This window comes from Polypterus senegalus, chromosome 2 (assembly GCF_016835505.1).
Source record: "Polypterus senegalus isolate Bchr_013 chromosome 2, ASM1683550v1, whole genome shotgun sequence".
NCBI classification, from domain to species: domain Eukaryota; kingdom Metazoa; phylum Chordata; class Cladistia; order Polypteriformes; family Polypteridae; genus Polypterus; species Polypterus senegalus.
In genome coordinates, this window is record NC_053155.1 from 1893552 (window position 1) to 1913940 (window position 20389).

Below are 20389 nucleotides of genomic sequence, written 5' to 3' on the forward strand. Positions count from 1 at the left end.
TTGCCAGAGATATCATGGCCATGTGCTTTTCTCCCCATGTGATGTGGCTCGACCATCAGAGATGAACACGATCAGATACAGCGCCGATGTCTGATGTCAGAGCGTACATACAGTACCTTCCGCTTGGCCAGAGATACCTTCCGAACTTTTTACATTTTTTTACTGAATTTACGCAGCACTTGATTGCCATTTATACTGTATGGGCATATCCCAGCTGAAATCTTGAGGGACTGGCACAACCCACCTTAACAGGTTGTCTTGCCTTTCCTGATAACGTCTGAGCTGCAGAGCTTGCACATAAATCAATACTAGACCTCAGCCTTCTCTACGGATCATTGCAAAGTTCAAATTTCCATATATGAATGCCCAGTTTGCAGAAAGGCGATTGCGGATGCAGGTGGCAATTGGAAGCCATAACTAATAAAGGGCCTACCAATGATGGCACACCGCAAGACACCGATTGCACTACGATAAAGTCGGACAACACACCACGCACAATTTTTGGCAAATCCCGACACAGCAAAATATAAAACTAAATACAAAGTTGGCGGCAAGAAACATCATATTAATAGCAAAAAACTGATTGGCTAAGTTTCCAAAAACATAAAAAAAACTAAACATAAAAATTTTGTATGGAAAACTAACAAAAATACTACTTAACACTCCACTCTGATGCATGACGGACTATGGGGGTACAGAATTTGATCAGTGGACTGTTACTCCATGCCTTCAAGGTTGACTCAAGTATTGCTGCCCTGAATCTCCTCCTGTTGTCTTCTTCACCACAGTATGAATCACAGCCTGATTCTTACATATGCGTCCAATGATTGTTCATAAATCGAGAATACGGCGTGGAATTCGTAGGTGTTTAGGTTGCTGCCTAGTTTGGCACACTTCTTCTCCGACCTTTCATAATCCAACTCTACAGATGGAGGTGGTCCTATGCAGGGGTAGCTTAAGACTTGGTAAAGTTCTCGATGATTCCGGGCTCCAGACATTTCTGTCATTCTGGTTCTGCTCTCCTGTTCTTATTCCCTCATCTTTCATTTTCTTTTATTTGTATCAAGTTTAGGGGACATGGGGGCTCCAGTACCTGCCTTCCTCCCTCATCCTGTTAATAATGTCTCTCATATGCCATCTTTCAACTGTAAACAAGTCGCTAATTTATATTCAGAACTATGGTGATGTAGTAGTGGGATATTCCCTCAGTGCCACACTTTCATGGAACTGTTTTTAAAAATGTTTCTTTGATTTCCAAAAACCCAATTATCGACAGACCCCATTTACATTTGATTAAAATGTAAAAACTTGTTGTTATTCATTATTAGGTTTTATTATTAAATCAGAAACTTGGACACTGTGGTGGGCTGGCGCCCTGCCCGGGGTTTGTTTCCTGCCTTGCGCCCTATGTTTGCTGGGATTGGCTCCAGCAGACCTCCGTGACCCTGTAGTTAGGGTATAGCGGGTTGGATAATGGATGGATGGATGAAAATAGGACAACTTTGCTTTTGCCTTTGCCTTTATGTCTTCTAAGAAACGTTATGGAAACAACCGTTTGTCTTCTCTAAGTCATACAACTGGCGGCACAGTGGTGCAGTTTGGAGAACTGGGTTCATTTCCCGTGTCCTCCCTGTGTGGAGTTTGGATGTTCTCCCCGTGCCTGTGTGGGTTTCCTCCCACAGTCCAAAGACATGCAGGTTAGGCACATTGGTGATACAACATTGTCCCTAGTGTGTGCTTGGTGTGTGTGTGTGTGTGTGCCCTGCGGTGAGCTGGCACCCTGCTCGGGGTTTGTTTCCTGCCTTGCGCCCTGTGTTGGCAGGGATTGGCTCCAGTGGACCCCCGTGACCCTGTAGTTAGGATATAGCGGGTTGGATAATGGATGGATGGATGGAAGTCATACAACTCTACAAATGAATAGAGCACCAGTTTTTATTAAATTTTTACTAATATGTTGTTAGTTATTTCTGTTAGATAGATAGATAGATAGATAGATAAGGCACTATATAATAGATAGATAGATAGATAGATAGTGTGAAGGCTGGCCCCGGCACAGACAGACGGACAGCATACTTTGCTCCACACACTTTTATTTACACTAATATTATTTACAATACGTGCTCACGTGCACCCCCAGTGCCTCCTCGCACCGATTTCCCCCAGTCCAGGCCCACAGTCTCTTGTGCCTTCCTGGCCGCCTCCAGTCCTTCCTCTTGCTCAGTCCACTTCCACCCGACTTCCACCAATGACTGGAGGGAGGCGGCCCCTTAAATAAGGCCCCGGATGAGCCCCAGGTGCTTCTGCCTCTAGCCACGCCCAAGCGTGGCGGAAGTGTCGGCTGTCTTCCTGGCAGCTCTCCGGGTGCCACACAAAGTCTTCCCCCCGGCACTTCCTGGTGTGGCGGAAGTGCGGGCTCCGGATAATTAGGCACGGGGCGCCTGGCGGTGGCCACGGGTCCCTACGGGCTGGGCTTCAAAGCCCTGTACCCGAGGCCCCTTGCCTAACCAGGACGGACGCCCCCACTCCGTCTGGAGGAGGCACTCGCCCTCCTCCGGTCCTCCAAGGCGTCCCGGCCGGGCTCCAGCCCCAACCGGCAACCGCACGGGATAAACCGGCATTAGGCGCCGCCTGGCGGTGACCACGGGCCCCTACAGGGAAGGGCTTCCATGCCCTCAACCCGTGGCCCCCAACAGAACCAGGACGGACGCCTCGCGGTCTGGAGGAGGCACAAGCCCTCCTCCCGTCCTCCTGGCGTCCGGCGGGCTCCAGCCCGGCCGGGATAGATAGATAGATAGATAATTTTGTTTATATATATATTTTTTTGTTATGAACTTCCCCAAAAGCGTTGATCCCTGTAAACAGTTTATAGTAAATCAAGCTGTGTGGGTAGGTTGTGGTTTCAGTTTCTTTTCCGATATTCTTATATTTTTTATTTATTTTGTGTTAATTTATAATCGATTTAATTTATTATTTAATAGGCAGAGGGAAGAAGACGTATATGTGACGCTCTGTCTATTTTTGTTTTTGCAAAGGTATGCTATATAAATATATGTATATTTTCTTTTCATTTGTTAAGAATATATAATTATAAAATTAGGATTTTTTTTTGTGTATAAAGCTATGTGTATTGTAAATAGTTTTCTTTGGAAAATTGGAGTAATTTTATTGTAAATAGTTTTATATGTAATGTGTTTATATAAATAATACTTGAGAAGTGTCGTGGGCGCTGTGTGGGCAGAGGGAAGAAGACGTATATGTGACGCTCTGTCTATTTTTGTTTTGCAAAGGGGGTTTACTGAAGGAGGAAAATAAAAGCTTGTGTTCTAACTCAACGTGCCTACGTGATAATTATTTACACAACGCAGGAAAAAGCAGAGTCGAGTCGGTTACAGAAATGGTGCCGTGACCCGGATTCATCAGATCAGCTGCTGCCGATCGCCGGGGTCAAGCAAGTGCCGTGAAGATTAAGGCGTCCTCTCTTGTGAGCCGGAGGAGTCAGTTTATGTGAGAGCTAACGACGTTAAAAGAACACTTTATTGGTTATTGTAGTATTGTATTTGTTACGTTTTTTTTTTTCATATAGATATGATGTTAAGAATTGTTTAATTATATAGTAATATTTGTTCTGTAAATTGTGTATTTATAGTCAGTTATATACATATTTTCTTTTATTCTTCGTGTATTAACTATTGTGATATGGCTAGTGGGGGGCGTGGATTGAATTTTATAGATGTGACCCCAGTAGTAGGGAGGGGTCAAAGATTATTGCATGCAAAGGAGATTACAGGAGAGCAGGTTAGGCAGTCAATTTATAGAGAGCATTGGACACCATGGAGGCAAGTGACATACCCTCTGTGAAGCCAAGGTTTTCAACTCCTACCGATAGTGCCCCTGATACTTTACAGCAGTTACGTGATATTATAGGGGAGCTAGGTGCCCAGATTGGTGATTCTGTTGCCAGTCGGTTATTGGCTAGTAGGATTTTTGACACGCCAGACAGTTTCATGACTCTTCCTTCTGCTAGCCGACCTAATCCCCTGTCTAATACTCTCGATCTGTCCAAACTAAACGTTGTAGTAAAGCCAGACAGGAAGGAACCACCAGTGTTCAGAGGAGATGAGTCAGACAAACACACAGTGCAAGAGTGGATAGATAGATAGATAGATAAATAAGGCACTATATGTCCCAGAGCAAGTGGACGAGGTGCTGAGCTATGTCTCGGGGAGGGCAAGAAATATTGTCAAAGTTGGATTGAAGAGTCGTATGACCCTAAATAGTGTTTTGCACCCTGAAGTATTATATGAAATATTGAGGAGATATTTTAGCGAGAATCCGGAGTCTTGCTCCCCAGTAGCAGATGTTTATGCCACACAGCCAAATGATGATGAGAGTCCTGTAGATTATTGGGTTCGGCTGAATACTGTTGCTGAGCGGGCTGATAAACATTTGAGGAAGAAAGGTGCAAAGATGGAACACATGTCTACAGAGATTGCTATGATATTCATAAGAAATTGCCCAGATTTTGATCTTGCCAGTGTTTTTAAATGTAAACCGATTAGTAAATGGTCAGCTCAGAGGTTCAGGAGGCTATTGATGAGCATCAGAGGGAGCACTGGGCAAGGAAGAAACCTATTAAGACGAGCAAGGTTGGTAGGACACCAGCGGCTGTTACTGCTGTTAATAATTTTGCAGTAGAGAAATGTGATTATGGAGCGACAAGCATGCCGGAAGTCGTCAGACAGATGAAGGTAGATGTGCACAATAATCAAGAGGTGGGAGCATTGGAGAGAGTTCTAGACATGTTTGAGAAAGTTTTGGCACGGACAGCCATTTCTCCTCCGCAGCCAACTCAGTGGGTGGCTCGGGCTTCCTGTAAAATATGTGGTGATAAGACACACCATACACGTGAACATTGCATGAGAGAAAGAAGGTGTTTTGTTTGTTTGGAGACTGGTCACCAAAGAGGGACTGTACAAAAGTACATCCGCATACTGTTCATCCAGATGCTCAGGTGACCGACCAGGGAAACTAAATTGCTCGCATTTGGGGGGGCAGAGTGTGAGCTTACTAAGTCAGACCCTCAATCTTGAAGAAGATTTGGCTTCCATTTACGAGGAGAGTAGCAGGTTGGCTCCAAAGGGAGGTCTGGTCATATGCCAGAATGTGCATAAATTGGAGAAAGCAGACAGTCTGTTCTACACGGATGTGAAAGTAAATAGTCGAGTTCCGTTATTGGCCTTACTGGATACTGGTTCGATGGCGTGCACAATGAGTGAGAATGCAGAAAGGAAGCTTGCAGAAGGAAGTTTGTTGCCAGAGGTTGTTCAGACACCAACAGATGTTGTCTTAGTGGGATGTGGTGGGATACAGGTGCGTCGAGGTGCGTTTATGAATTGGAGCTTAACGTCTATGACCAAGTGATGAGTGTCCCTGTCTTGGTGGTGCCGGTCAACGTGACCAGTTAATACTGGGTACTAATGTAATAAAGCATCTGTCGAGTCAGTTCAAACAATATCCACATTATTGGAAAGTAATGAACACTCCTGACTCCGCCAATGAAGCTAATATTGAACAGTTTTTGAGCATGCTGTCTGGCATAACCAGATGGAGAGGTGACAAAATTCCGGATGTGATAGGAACTGCAAAGTTAACCAGTGCTGTTACGCTAATGCCCAGTAAGGAACATATAGTATGGGGAAGGCTCTCTCCGCACGTACCCATTTCCAGTGGAAGTGCTATACTGATAGAACCACCAAAATGTCAGTCACACTGTAAAACCATCTTAGTAGGAAGAGTAGTAGCTTCAATGAGTGGTGATCGATGGGTCCCAGTGAAGATTGTGAACTTGAGTGACAAGCCTGTGACGCTCAGGAAAAATACAAGGATTGCTGATGTATCACCATGCATGGCACTGGAAGATTTTGACCAGAGGCTGAGTTGTGACACTGTTAAGGTGCTAGGGGCTAAAACACAAGGTTTTGAGTAATGCAGTCAGTACTGCTAGTACCTCTTTACCTTCCAGTTTGCAAGATGAGTTGAACAGCCTAGGAATTGATGGTATCGATGTAAATGCATGTGAGGTATCGACTTATTGGAAGAGTCAATTGGTAAACCTTGTGAAGAGGTATGAACACATATTTTCCAAGGATAAGTTGGACTGTGGCAAGGCCAAAGACTTTGTTCATCGCATTTTTCTGACAGATAGCCGTCCTTTCCGGTTACCCTATCGTCGTGTTCCCCCAGGGCAGTATCAGAAGTTAAGGGAGGTCCTGTCTGAAATGGAAGAGAAAGACATCATTCAGAAGTCTTCTAGTGAGTGGGCTTCCCCTCTCGTTCTAGTTTGGAAAAAGAATGGCGATTTGCGTGTCTGTGTTGACTACCGGTGGTTGAATGCACGCACAGTAAAAGATGCACATCCTGTTCCGCACCAGGCTGATTGTTTAGCTGCCCTGGGAGGTAATGCGTATTCAGTACAATTGATTTGACATCTGGGTTTTATAATATTCCAATGCATGAGGAGGATAAGAAATTAACTGCTTTTACAACTCCAGTGGGTCTCCACGAATTCAACAGAATGCCTCAAGGTTTGTGTAACAGTCCAGCCAGTTTCATGCGTCTGATGGTGAATATTTTTGGTGACCAGAATTTTTTGACATTGTTGTGTTACCTTGATGATGTGCTGATTTTTGCTCCCAGTGAAGCAGAAGCCATCAAAAGACTTGAAATGGTTTTTAGTAGGCTAAGTGAGCACGGCCTAAAATTGGCCCCAGAAAATGTCATTTCCTTCGGCGTAGTATTAGGTTTTTAGGCCACGTTGTCAGTGAAAATGGAGTTGCCACTGACCCAGAAAAGGTGCAAGCTATTGCTGCTCTGACTGAATCAGACCTTATGTCAGAAGACGGGGCCACCCCTTCAGCGAAGAAAATAAAATCCTTTCTTGGCATGGTAATGTACTACCAGAGGTTCATACAAAATTGCTCCAGTGTGGCTAAGCCTCTTTTTGCCTTGACAGCAATGTTAACCGTTAAAAAGGGTAAATTTAGGGGCGCAGCTGTTTTTAGGAAACTTAGCCGAAGTGATTGGACTCCAGAGCATAGCAGAGCGTTTAGTGGTCTCAAGGATGCCCTGCTGAATTCAGTAGTGTTGGCTCACCCTGATTTTAGCCGCCCTTTATTCTCTCAACTGATGCTTCACTTGATGGATTGGGAGCAGTACTTTCTCAGGTTTCTGAGGGGGGAAGTAAGGCGCGTCCCATTGCTTTTGCAAGTAAAGCATTGACTTGTGCGCAGATGAAATATCCCGCCCATCGATTGGAATTTTTAGCATTGAAATGGGCAGTCTGTGATAAATTTAGTCATTGGCTTAAGGGTCATCCTTTTACTGTATGGACAGATAACAACCCATTGACATATATTCTCACCAAACCCAAGCTAGATGCCTGTGAACAACGTTGGGTGTCCAAGTTAGCGCCATATAATTTTGGCATTCAGTATATTCCAGGCCCCAAGAATGTAGTTGCAGATGCTCTGAGTAGACAACCATTTGTAAAAGCCAGAGTCGGTCAGAGGCTTCTGACTGAACCTTATGGGGCTCTGATCGATGAAGCACAACTGGTTGAAGATAGTACCGTACAGAATGTCTTCCATCTGAGCGCCAACCGTCAACAAATACGACAAGTGGAGTCTGTTTCGGAAGAGAGACACTGTTCCCTTAGTAACGAGGAAGTCGCAGCAGTGCTAGATGGTCAGGTTGAGTGGGATGAAGGAACAAGAGGGAGAGCATCCTCTTGGCTTGTCCAAGATGTTCAGCAGTTGATCCCACCAGGACAGTGTGCTCTGCCTGTATTCTCTCTGAAGGAACTCCAGGATAGACAGCAGGAAGATAATGTTTTATCGAGGGTTTTATTATGTGGCCCGGGAAAGAAGACCATCCAGGAGAGAGAGTGAAGGAGATGTTTGAAGTTCAGAAGGTATTAAGACAGTGGGAAAAACTCAAGTTGCTAGATGGGATATTGTATAGAGTGATTAAACATCCTTTGACTGGAAAGAGGCTTCATCAGTATGTTGTCCCCACCTCACTGGTGAAACAAGCTCTGCAGGAGTGCATGAAGCTGGACATCAAGGACAATATAGAACCCTGTACCTGACAAGACAGAGATTTTTTGGGCAAATATGGAGCGTGATGTCAGGGGTATGTTAGGTCCTGCAAGCTGCTAGTAAGCAAGACACCAGAACCGGAGGGTAGAGCCCTCTTGAAAGCATCAAAACCCGCAAGCCCTTTAGAATTAGTTTGTATAGATTTTTGGTCAGCAGAAGATTCACATGGGAAGTCAATGGATGTTTTGGTTGTTACTGATCACTTTACGAAGATGGCCCATGCGTTCCTGTGCCGTGATCAGTCGGCTAAGCAGGTTGCCCGTCAGCTCTGGGACAGGTACTTTTGTGTTTATGGTTTTCCCGAAAGAATCCATTCGATCAGGGAGCCAATTTTGAAAGTCAGTTGATCCAGGAACTACTGTTAGTGTCTGGTGTAAAAAAGTCCAGGACCACTGCCTATCACCCTATGGGAAATGGAAGTGCAGAACGTTTTAATAGAACGCTGGGAAATATGATCAGAACCTTGCCTCCAAGAGCAAAGCAGAATTGGCCTCAGATGTTGCAGACGTTAACCTTTGTATACAACTGCACTGCACATGAGACAACAGGCTATGCACCCTTCTACTTAATGTTTGGTAGAGTGCCAAGGCTACCTGTTGATGTGATGTTTCACAATGTCGGACGGGACTGCAATCTCATTGATTATGACAAGTATGTATTGAAAATGAGAGCGATCTGAAAGAAGCAATAGCTACTGCTCAGACCAATGCCAGCATAGGTCAACAGCGCCAGGCCGAGAATTATGACAGAAAAGTGAGGGGTCACGAGATTGTCGAAGGAGATCGCGTCCTACTGGCGAACAAGAGTGAATGAGGGCGTGGAAAATTAGCAGATAGATGGGAGTCTATTCCATATGTCGTGATTAAAAAAAATCCAAGGTGTCATACTTATCGGATTAAAAATATTAGTAGTGGACGAGAGAAGGTTGTGCACCGGAATCTTCTATTACTTGCTAACTTTCTGCCATTGGAGACTGAAGACGATGACCATCAATCCTCATTTGCTGAGTCAGCTGAATCTAGCTGTGGGTCTGAAGATGAGATGCTGGCAAATACTTTAGAGGGGAGGACCGAAGTGAATTCAGTCGACAGAACGGCACATTGGGTATTGAGCGCCTCTGATTCTAACGAGCCACCTAATGATTCTTATAGTGTTGAAGAAGAGATCAATATCCAGACAGATGAGAAGAAGGACGAGATCGTGGACCATGGTCGGATAGGTGGACAGGTGTTGGACGGGTTGGACCAGAGATCGGTGAATGGCTTAGACAATGTCAGTGGATGTTCAGTTGCTGAAAGTTCAATTGGAAACAATGCAGTGTCAAGAATTAAAACTAGGGTGGGTAGAGTAGTGAAACCGGTTAATCGGTTAATTCAGAATATGTCTCAAGAAATTGTGCCATTTAAAAAGCGTTCTGTTACTGGTTTTGTTAAATCATTATTGTTGTAATTCAGATGTTAGTGTTGATGGTAACCTTTGGAAAAAATAAATGATTAAATGCTGCTTTAGTGATAGATGATAATGCTACGAGTATTGTTAAGTTGAGAAGGAATGTTGTCAAATAGATGAGAGGGTGTATGGGGCACCCCCAGTGCGAGTGTACTTGGGAAGGATTGCGCAACCTTCTTTAGTCACTTTCCCAGTGTAGTGGGTAACACATATGTTGTATACTGTGGATATATTGAGGTAGTCAGCTGTTAATGCCTGACTATTTTGGTGAAGTTCAGGGAGGAGCATGTAGCAAAGTGTAAAATGTTATCTATAATTTTGTTTATATATATATTTTTTTGTTATGAACTTCCCCAAAAGCGTTGATCCCTGTAAACAGTTTATAGTAAATCAACAGTATAATCTGTTGTAGTACGGGCGTTAATTAGCGTACACCTCACAACCTGTGAACACCACGTTTTGGCTCTAACGCCAGAAATAATCGATTTAATTTATTATTTAATAGGCAGAGGGAAGAAGACGTATATGTGACGCTCTGTCTATTTTTGTTTTGCAAAGGGGGTTTACTGAAGGAGGAAAATAAAAGCTCGTGTTCTAACTCAACGTGCCTACGTGATAATTATTTACACAACGCAGGAAAAAGCAGAGTCGAGTCGGTAGATAGATAGATAGATAGATAGATAGATAGATAGATAGATAGATAGATAGATAGATAGATAGATAGATACTTTATTAATCCCAAGGGGAAATTCACAATTCACAACCCCATGTGGAACTCCTGCATGGTCAAGATTCTTTCTTTTCTCTTAGTGTATCTCATATATAAATGTCTACACGTGTACGTGTGTGTGTATCTGTCTGTCCGGCTTGGAAGTGCAAGGTTACAGCATGAAGCTCAAAGAGCCGGCAAGGCGACCCCAAGCTAATGAGTCGGAAGAAGACAGAAAGCATCTCCGTTGCCAAAGTGAAACCAGCGAGTAAAGACAAACGAGAGAGAAACTCATTTAGCCGCTGACAGACAAAGGGACTGAGCATGTCCACAAAACAAAACCGCCGACTCTGCATTGCAATTTTCTTTCCGACGATTTCAATAGTTTCTAGGAGCCTGGGCTTTATACAGCACGGGCTTACACAGCTAGTTATTTTATCCTCTTCTTGTTGTGAATCGTCCCTTTTGTGCTTTACTTTCATAACATAACTGCTCTTTTTTAGAGTTTCATATACAGTTGTATGTGTAGTTCAACCCATAACAACATAAGACGTTTGACAGACGAGACCACCATTTACTCTTTCTCGCTCATTTGGTGTTATAATAGCTCAGGTGTCCTCATAAAGGTTCTCAAGGCTGCTGTTTCAATTCCATGTCTCGGTAGTTTGTACCCGATATCAAATACACTTTGTGTGGAGACGTGTCTCCTGGCTCCAGTCCTCCATACACTTCTCCGTGATTCCGCTGATTCTTCACTATTCTGGCAGGTCCACTTTATTGGTGCCTTTGAGAGTTTAGAGGACCTCCATTAGGTCCTCATGTAGCCTCCTCTGCTCAGAGGTTTAACACTGTGAGCCTCACACAGCAGGCCATGACTTTTAGCTCCATGATGCACTTGGGTGTTCTCCTCAATGGCTGCTCTGTCATTTTTGTAGTGCGAGGAGCACAACTGCAGCACAACAGAAAACCCAGAGAAGAGCGACTAGGCTGATTGGAGGACTGTGAGTTAGGAGGAGAGATTAAAGGAGTGGAAACCTTTCAGCTTAAGCAAAGATTAAGAGGAGACATGATTGAAGTGTTCAAAATAATGAAGGGAATTAGTCCAGTGGATCGAGACTTGTATTTTCAAATGAGTTTATCAAGAACTCGGGGACACAGCTGAAAACCTGTTAAGGGAAAATTTTGCAGAAATGCAGGAAAGTTTTTGTTCACACTGAGAACCACAGGCACAAATGACCAAGTAGTGTGGTGGACATCAGGGGCTTTAGAACTCGAATTTCTTAGTGAACAGGATTGACAAGCTTGATGGGCTGAATGGCCCGTTCTAATGTTCTCAGATTCACTCACAGTCATTATGCATAATATCTAGAAACCTGGATAATGAGAGCAGCTCGCCGCCATCTTATATAGAAAGGGAGCCATCAGTGACTTCATATGCCACGTAACTGGCAAAGGGCACATCAACCTTAAATAATATGGGCAGCGTCGTGCAAAAACATTAGTGGTGCCTACCAGTCAAGTAATAGTATAAAAAATGTGGCACAATGATATTAAAAAATGATTACAGTACACACAGTAATGGAAAATGCATACTAGAATTAAAATTCAGCACAGAATTGATTTCTGCTTGTTCCAAAATCCAAAGCTGCAGAGTGTCTGTGGATTCCATGAACTTGTGACAAAGGGGATACTTCGGCTTGATGTTCACTCTGAGAGATGCCCACCACACGCTCTGCTCTGCTGCTTCATCATGAAGGAGACGGCAGGCGGCGTTTTTATCTTTTAAACACAAGCTGAACTTGAAGGGCATTGAAACCTGAAGTGCTCTGCCATGACGTGAAGTGAAGTTATTTTCACTTGTCCTGATCTTGTCATTTCATTTCTTTTTAACTGAAGCAATGTCAGCCTAATTAAGGTGATGTGACATTGTTTGAAAGAAACACATTGGACAAGTGGAGAAGCGATCAGCGAGGTGTTCGTTGGTGGACGCCATTCAGACAGTTTGCAGTGAACACTTGATGGCAGATGACTGCTATGACGAGACGACAAGGAGCATCTTAATAAAGAGCTGCCCATGGTGCCATTCACTGGAGGACATTGTGGGGTGTAAATGCTGTGCAATGGAAAAGTCCATTTAGAGAGAATAAATGAAACAGACGAGTCTTTACTCTGCGGCCTGCGCCTCCCACCCTGCATCATTAGCTGATGTTCTCAAACACTGTTAGCACGGGCCTAGCCAGGCCTGGACATGGTGCCAGTCCATTGTAGTGTCCAGTCACACTCACACCAATCCGCCTAAAATGTGTGTGTGTTTGTAAGTGATGTGGGAGGAGAACATGGGGGCTCATGACCAGGTAGGGCATCTGAATGTGGAAGGCAGCAATGCAAACCACCGTGTAGCCCGTAAGTGTGAGTGTGGGGCCTGTGATGGACGCAGGTCCCGCTGCGAGTGTCCCTGCACTCCTCCTGATGCCTCAGACCCCTGCAGGGTGCTTTCAGCCTGGATGGATGATGGATGACAAACACATTTTTTTCTCTGTTTATAAACATGTAAGTAACTGAGTGCATTTATTTATGCATACATCAACTTAATCCTTTAAATTAACAAACAGGCTGCCAAACCTCCCTTTCCTGTTTTTCTCTCCTGAGCCAGGAATCACTGGAGGGTTTATAATGGCAGAGTTTCATGCTTTGTATATACTGATGAGAAGGCCTTGTTTGCATAATGGAAGAAAGGAGAGAGTGAGAATATGAAAAGAGATGATAAGTCGATGAAAAATCTTTTGACGTTTCATACTAGTGATACACTTCAGGTAGACATTTCAGATCCATAAAGACTAAGACGGACTGAGAAACAGTTTCTATCCTTCAGCCATCACCATGCTGACTGCTGCTGCTAAGTGCTCAGTCGGACCGAGTGCACCTTCATGTTCTGTTCACAATACAATACACTCTCGTGATCACAATCCAGCTCTGAGCCAACATTGGCTGAGGTTCAAGTGCAATATGACGTATGTATGAGTGGAAAACAGTGTTCGGCTGTTATGGACTATTTTGGTACTTATTTTATTCCCGTTTTATTTTAGTTTTAACTTTGTTTAACTTTATTTTTTGCACTGGAAAATTGCACCTAAAAAAGTCTCATTGCTACAATGACAATAATGATTTTGATTTGGGTTTGATTTGATTTATTCATGTAGCACCTTTCTCATACCCAAGGATGCTTCACATAGCATTAATAGGAAAACAAATAAACCAAAAGAGAAGTAACAAGAGTCGAATAAATTAAAGAAAAAAGATAACAAAACACCGGCGGTGGGTTGGCACCCTGCCCAGGATTGTTTCCTGCCTTGTGCCCTGTGTTGGCTGGGATTGGCTCCAGCAGACCCCCGTGACCCTGTGTTCGGATTCAGCGGGTTAGACAATGGATGGATGGATAACAAAACACAAAAGCAAAAGAACAACTGCAGAAAACGTGCAAAAGTGAAACCACAAATACACAAAAAAATATAAAAACCTGGACATGGACACAAACACACACTGGCTTGGTCCGCAGTCCTGCAGCACTTCTTTATATTCTTAGCTTTGTACCCCAATAAATCCAAGTCATCGTCACCAATCCCAATAGTGCGCCACCAATGGAGGAAGTACTTCAAGACGGAGAAGATTTTATCTGTGACCTCCACATGAGAACCACCTTCTTCCACCCTCTCAAATGTACACAGTTTTTAATGTCTGGAAAACATTTGGGATTAAATCACTTAGAGATCTGCACAAAGACAACGTCTTCACATCCTGCAAACAATTTTAACTTTCCAGCAGCACATTTTTTCCACTACCTCCAAATAAGAAACGTTGATCAATGGAATCTGCCCAGTTTCCCTCACCTTCCACCTATTTCTATTCCAGAAGAGATATTGATCAGTCTCGAGGACTCAGACCGCATTTCTATAATAAATAAAAACATTTTACAGTCCCTCCCTTTCAAAGACCCCTGAGGACAGTGGGATTAGGATCTCTCACTCAACATCTGTGTGGAAGACGAATGTCTTCTTCGTTCCCTTGTACTAATTCATGTCTGAGAAGTAAGCTTTACAAAACCATGTAATAGCATGCTTTGTTTTAGCAAATAGAAAATTATTTGTGTAAAGGACTCAAGGTCTGACATTCCACACATGAGTCTGCCTTATCACGTTGTCCCTTAGCTTACATCTGAACGCCATAACAAAAGGAGCCAAGAAATCAAGTTTTATCAGGGGCTCGAGGATTGTGTATAATAAATGTGTTGACTGTTGCATTTTATACTGATATTAAATCACGCATTCTAGGGGTATAAAACTGGACCCCATCCAACAGACGGGGTTCAGAAGAGCCCTGACGCTTTCATGTATTGATTGTCTGCATTTCTGAAACTTTTCTCACCGTGACACTAAAGAATAAAGCTGCTTTATTATTTCACCTGCTGTCTGGTCTGCAAACTTCGTCCACATCTCAGAAAAGGAGTGGAAGGTAGCCATGACAGAATTCACTCGAGCTCCATATGCGCAAAGCATTCAATTATTCAACTTAAAATCATCTATCAAGCACAGCTGTCTCCTTTAAAATTTTCTAAAATGTTTCCAGGGCGAGATCCAACCTGCGAACGCTGCAATCGAGCTCCAGCCTCACAGGGTCACATGTTATGGGCCTGCACCAAATGAACATCATTCTGGACTAAATGCCTTTCAGACAGCCTTGGTGTCCCAATCCGTCCTAACACACTAACAACTGTGTTTGGTGGGCTCACAGAGGGGCTTAAAGTGGAGAAGGACAGACAAACTGTGATGACCTTTACTTCACTTGTCTCGCTCCACTAGAAGAATCCTAACTCGCCTCTGTTAGGTCAGTGAGTAACTGATGTTATAAAGTGTCTGAAATTGGACAAAATGATCACATTCTCACTTAGAGGGTCTGAGCAAAACATCTTCAAAGCCTGGCAGGGTCTCATCAATAACATTTTCAAATAAGCATTGAAATTGAAGGAAAAGACTCCGTTTCGCTCTTTACTACTCTCAATAGTTTTACTCGGGCTGTTGGCCTTCCTCTCTTTCTCATGGGTGGCGGTTGATTTGAGTTTAGTTTTGTTAAGTTTTGACTTGATTGTGTAGAATGTTATATGTTTTTAATAAATCTGCAATCATTTTCTTTTTTTATGCATTTTGTAACGTTAAAGCTTGTCATTTGCGTTATACGTTAGAGTTTGCTACACGTTTTTTTTAGCCTACACTCAGTGAAGAGTGCTACTCCAATATACATTGAATTGAATTGAACTGAATTGAGTATAATCTCCTGCTTATTGCCCGGTTTCAGAGATGAAGAACACATAGTGCTTTGTTCGTTAGTGAGCGGTGACCTAGTCAGTACAAATCGTACATCGCGAGCCAAAAAGAAGCTACAAGATAAAATCAATTTCATTACGACGCAAGAAGGGTGTGTTTTAAAAAAGATGTCTTCAAGGTGGCGGCCATCATTAGCGATGCACTCTTCGAGACGATTTCTGAACACTCAAATGAATCTTTTGCCCATTTCAAGGGGAATAGCAACGATTTCATAGTGAAGAGCGTCCTTGAGGGCTTCTAGGTTTTGAAGTCGGTATGTGTAGACCTTCAACTTGAGAGGAAATCGCACGGAGCGAATCAGGCGAACATGAAGGCCACCCGACATTGCCACGCAGGGAGATCAGCTTCCCCAAAAACATCTCCTGCAAACCTTGCATGGCTCTCTGCGCAGGCTGTATGAGCTGCTGCTCCACCCTATTGACACCAGGCATCCACCACATCCATTTCTCCCAGTTCTCTAGCATTTCAATGTAAGGTTCTGAAGTGACGGTGATCGCTGCTCCCCCCATCTCAACAAAGTAAGGGCCTACAATGTCAAATTCTTCAAACTGTAACCTGTGCGCTTACTGTGCAGGGGTCTCTGATGAAGTTCACCAGGGTTGGTTTCAGCCCAATAACAAAACGTTTGCTTATTTATACAACCATTCAAAAAGAACTGTTGGGAAACAACTGAGCAAGAGAGTGGAGAGTCACGTAGCAATCATATACACAAAGCCTCCAGCATTATGGTGGGCAGAAGTCCCTGGCAGAAGGTTCAGTAGCATCTGAGCAGTGCTGCCAGGTACTACAGCAGCTGCTACCCCTTGGCGGTCCGGACTCTGAACTCTGTGCAGCCCCCTGTCCTCAAATCTGCTCCTAGTAGCGTATTTACAGCATATGTGTGTCACACTTGGCACCACAGTTGTTGTGAATGTTATTTATGTCTTACTCTCTGTCCCCTTACCTGTGATGAATGACTTTTATTTTACCTTTTAATAGAGTAGTTCTTTACCTGTCTTGCATTTGTCCTGTGCTTATGTCTGGGGTATGCTGCTTCGTGCCCCTGCGATACGATGTATGGAAGGGATGACAATAAAGCCACTTGAGTTGACTTGAATCGCATCGCACACAGCAGCATGCGGCCGCTGGCAAGAAGGCTGGTGTGCCGTACTGGAGAGGAAGTCCAGCAGTAGGTGACGAGTGGAAAACAAATCCAGGCCTGAACAGATACGAGCAGCGACAAGCTCAGAAAATTTTCCAAATTAATCAGCAACAGGAAGACCGTCCAGAAAAGAGCAGAAAAAGTAGGGAAAAACTAGGGCAGTAATGCCAGGGGAATTCAGAACTGTTCCAACATCATCAAGAAAGTGCCTACAAATAATAGACACACAGCTGCTTATAATCTTAGAAGCTATCATTAAGAGACTGGGAAAAAGTCTCTTAAAAGTAAAAGACACCGCAGTGGACATTCAGAGCAAGGCCTTTGGGGAGCCAAGTTTGGTTCTGAAGAGAGTCACATGCACATGAAGGTTCCAGAAAGGACCTTTTGTTTAGATCTGTAAAAAAATATTAATTAAAAATAACAGATGTGTGACAAACCAAAGGCCATGCAGAAAGACAATTTTGCCTCGGGGATAAACAAGGCATAAAAAGAATCAAATGAAACAATGGAGGCTCGTCATTTTTAAAGGACTCTCACTGCACACAATCTTCTGGGCTCACTTCAGGTCTCCTGCTAGGCCGTCCGCTGCTTATTAGAGATTTCTGATTTGTCCACAAATATGGAACCTTGTTAAGCCCCAAGATCCAACTTCATATTTGATGATTGACCCCCAGAATGAAATGGTTCTTTGTCTTCTACACATAGCCCCCCAACCCAGTAAAGTGCGATTACAGGACCAGGAAGCTTCATAGTGTGGGACACACTCACTGTGCCCACCTGTTTAACACAATAAGAACACACACAGGGGACCCTCACAGACCCTTTTAATCAAAGTGGGTGTCACTGAGTGCCAAAACAGGACTCGACTCACAGAGCCCACCCACCTCCACACACAGCCCCACGGGGCCAGTTTAGGGCTGCCATGTAGCCCACTGTGAGTGTTTGAGAGCAGTGAGGAAATCAAACACACCGAGACACGGGGAGGACAGGCAAACTGCAGACAGACATGCAGGGGTCCGGCTCTCATGTGATCCCAGGTCTCTGTAGCTGAGAGCCGAGACTGGCACACAGTGCCAACCACCGCACATTTGAATAGCCATTCAGTTAACGATGTTGTTTTATTCTTGTAACTGAAGTTATTGTCTGATGCTTTGCTGACTGCGTACTGAATACTCGAATGTCGTGTTTTCTGGTGTGCTGGATTTATTTGGTTGTGTGCGAATGCTGATGATGTCTTAAGTGTTGATCCAAGTGTCCATCATAACTGTACGTTTGCAGGGAATTGTTTTTGCATTGCTTCTTTTAAAACCTGTTACCGTCACTGCTGAAACTCTGAATAAATTGATATAATAGAGACAGTGCATTTGTACAATCACCGCATGCAGAAATAATAAATAATACATCATTCAGTCCGTAAGTGTTGCTCTTCATCAGCTCTGCACCTCGCGGCTACACGCGTGTTGATTTATTAGATTTGACAGTAAATGCGCTGAGCCTCCATTCCACATTGGCCTCAGGGCAGGAATCAGCACTAGAAGGTGTGTCAGTAGATCAGTGGGCCATAATCACAAACACTCACTCGGAGCCATTAACCAGCGTAAAAAGCGACAATGAGAACGAGCACACAAGCACTCCTGCCGCCACATCCGAACATCATCTAGGGGTGAACTCATTCTTCACATCCACATTCTGTATCTGCTGTTGCCCTGGCCATGGGAAATAGCAGGAGCCTTAGGAACCAAGGAGGAAACGACTCCATCGGCAAAGTGAAATTGCAGAGGAAAGACAAACTCGCTTAATACACAAGTGAGGAGAGCACATCGGCAAAACAAAATCTCCGAGGAGAGAGAAGAGCCTGCGATGGGCTGGCGCCCTGCCTGGGGTTGGTTTCCTGCCTTGTGCCCTGTGTTGGCTGGGATTGGCTCCAGCAGACCCCCGTGACCCTGTAGTTAGGATATAGCGGGTTGGATAACGGATGGATGGATAAAGTTCAGTGCTCGTGTGCAGGCTAAAAACCACGTAAATAATTAAACCGCTCTCGGTAAGCCCTGCGGGTCTCCAGTGGTGATCATTAATCCATTCATAGCAGCCCATGCGGTCTCCCCACCTACACCCTGAAGTCGCTCCACTTCACTACTGCTCACCTATGCCACACCCTGACTGTGTATGTACTGCATTATCATAAAACTGGCACCACCGTGTACCCCTCTTTATCACATCAATCACTTCTTAAGCCCATTGATGGAGTCAGCAGGTCTGATGGGGGTGGGCTGCTCACTGTGGGCTCCACTGACCGAGACTCGATGTCACACACAGGTGTCACTGCCAGATGCTATTCACCTGGGTGGGTGAGCAGGGGCACAGCACCTCACGAGTGTCTTCAAACACACAGAAGCTGATCCGCTGACTACTCTTAGGCCACTAATCAAGGACCTGAATGAGAGATGTGGCGACCTGAAGAGAGGAGTGACAGGCCTGCCTCTGTCTCGGCTGGGCGCTGCATAGTCGACCATCCGGAGTGGCTTGATGGCACCTGTGGGTCCTCCCACTAGCAGTGAGCTGCAGTAAACCAGATGTGACAAGGCCAAAGCCTGGGCCAGAGGATGTGCTGCACACTCAATCAGATACAGTAAGGTCTGAGTGCTGTGTCTGTTACTCAGAGTGAATCTGTGTGACAAACGAGAGACAGCTGGTCAACAATCACAAAATCCCATGACGTTCTGATGGCAGGCCAGCCATCGTTAGTGACACATCCATGCTATGCTGACACAGTGAGTCTTCAGGCCTCATTATGTCAGGCTGAGAGCTCCGGGGTTTGGGTGTCGTACAGCTAAGGGCCGCACTGCACAGAGGGTTTGACTCACAACCAGCATGTAATGACAACAAGAAGGTGAAAGTGGTTTCACTGTTATTTAAATCTTCAGCCTTTGTAAACACAAGCCTATCACGTTACAACTTCCCCACGTTCCAGTGTCGTTTCCATTTTTAACTGCCTTATTTGGTCACACAGCTACTTGCATTTCACTTCAGAGGTGGCAGTTTGCTGCTAGAAGTCAACAGGAGGAGCTGCTGAGGGTGAAGTGGCAGACTTGCGCTCCAGAAGCAAGTAAGGAGTTGAGGACAGCCTTCGTGTTTTACTGTGAGATTAAATTAAAGAGGGCGGCCCTGCTGAGACTGCGACTGTTGAGGCTCACAACACTGCGGTGCAGGCGGCCTGTGGCCTGGCGGAGGTTTTGTAGGTTTACAGGGTAAAGAGTGCACTGGTGCTACTGGAGAACACGAGCAGATCAGGTTCAACGAGAGCAGAGACACAGTCCTGACACGTCGTGTGTACGCTTTATAAACACAAGGAGAGCAAACTGAAGTCATGGGACGTTGTAGTTTAGTCTGCTGAAAAGTCTTGACGTTCTCCTTTACAAGCCTGCAAGGTACAAAATGAGAAACAAGAGGCTGATTTCCTCTAAAGTCATTACATTTTAATAGCTTTAATCAAACCTTGATTTGTCTGTGTCACTTTCATCAAATATTTCAATTCACATCATCACTTCCCATTTGT

General features: G+C 44.4%; 1 protein-coding gene across 2 annotated transcripts in view; it reads left to right on the top strand.

Annotated features, from left to right (window-relative positions):
- Positions 1-20389, top strand: part of LOC120521258 (ICOS ligand-like) — a 65515-nt gene that overhangs the window by 6025 nt on the left and 39101 nt on the right. Inside the window, exon 1 of one of the 2 annotated variants that reach the window (XM_039743007.1) lies at positions 3486-3504. The exons of the other annotated variant lie outside the window; for it this stretch is intronic. The gene's annotated coding sequence lies outside the window, so the exon portion shown is untranslated. Of the gene's footprint in view, positions 1-3485; positions 3505-20389 lie in introns of those variants that run through there. 2 annotated transcript variants of the gene reach the window in all.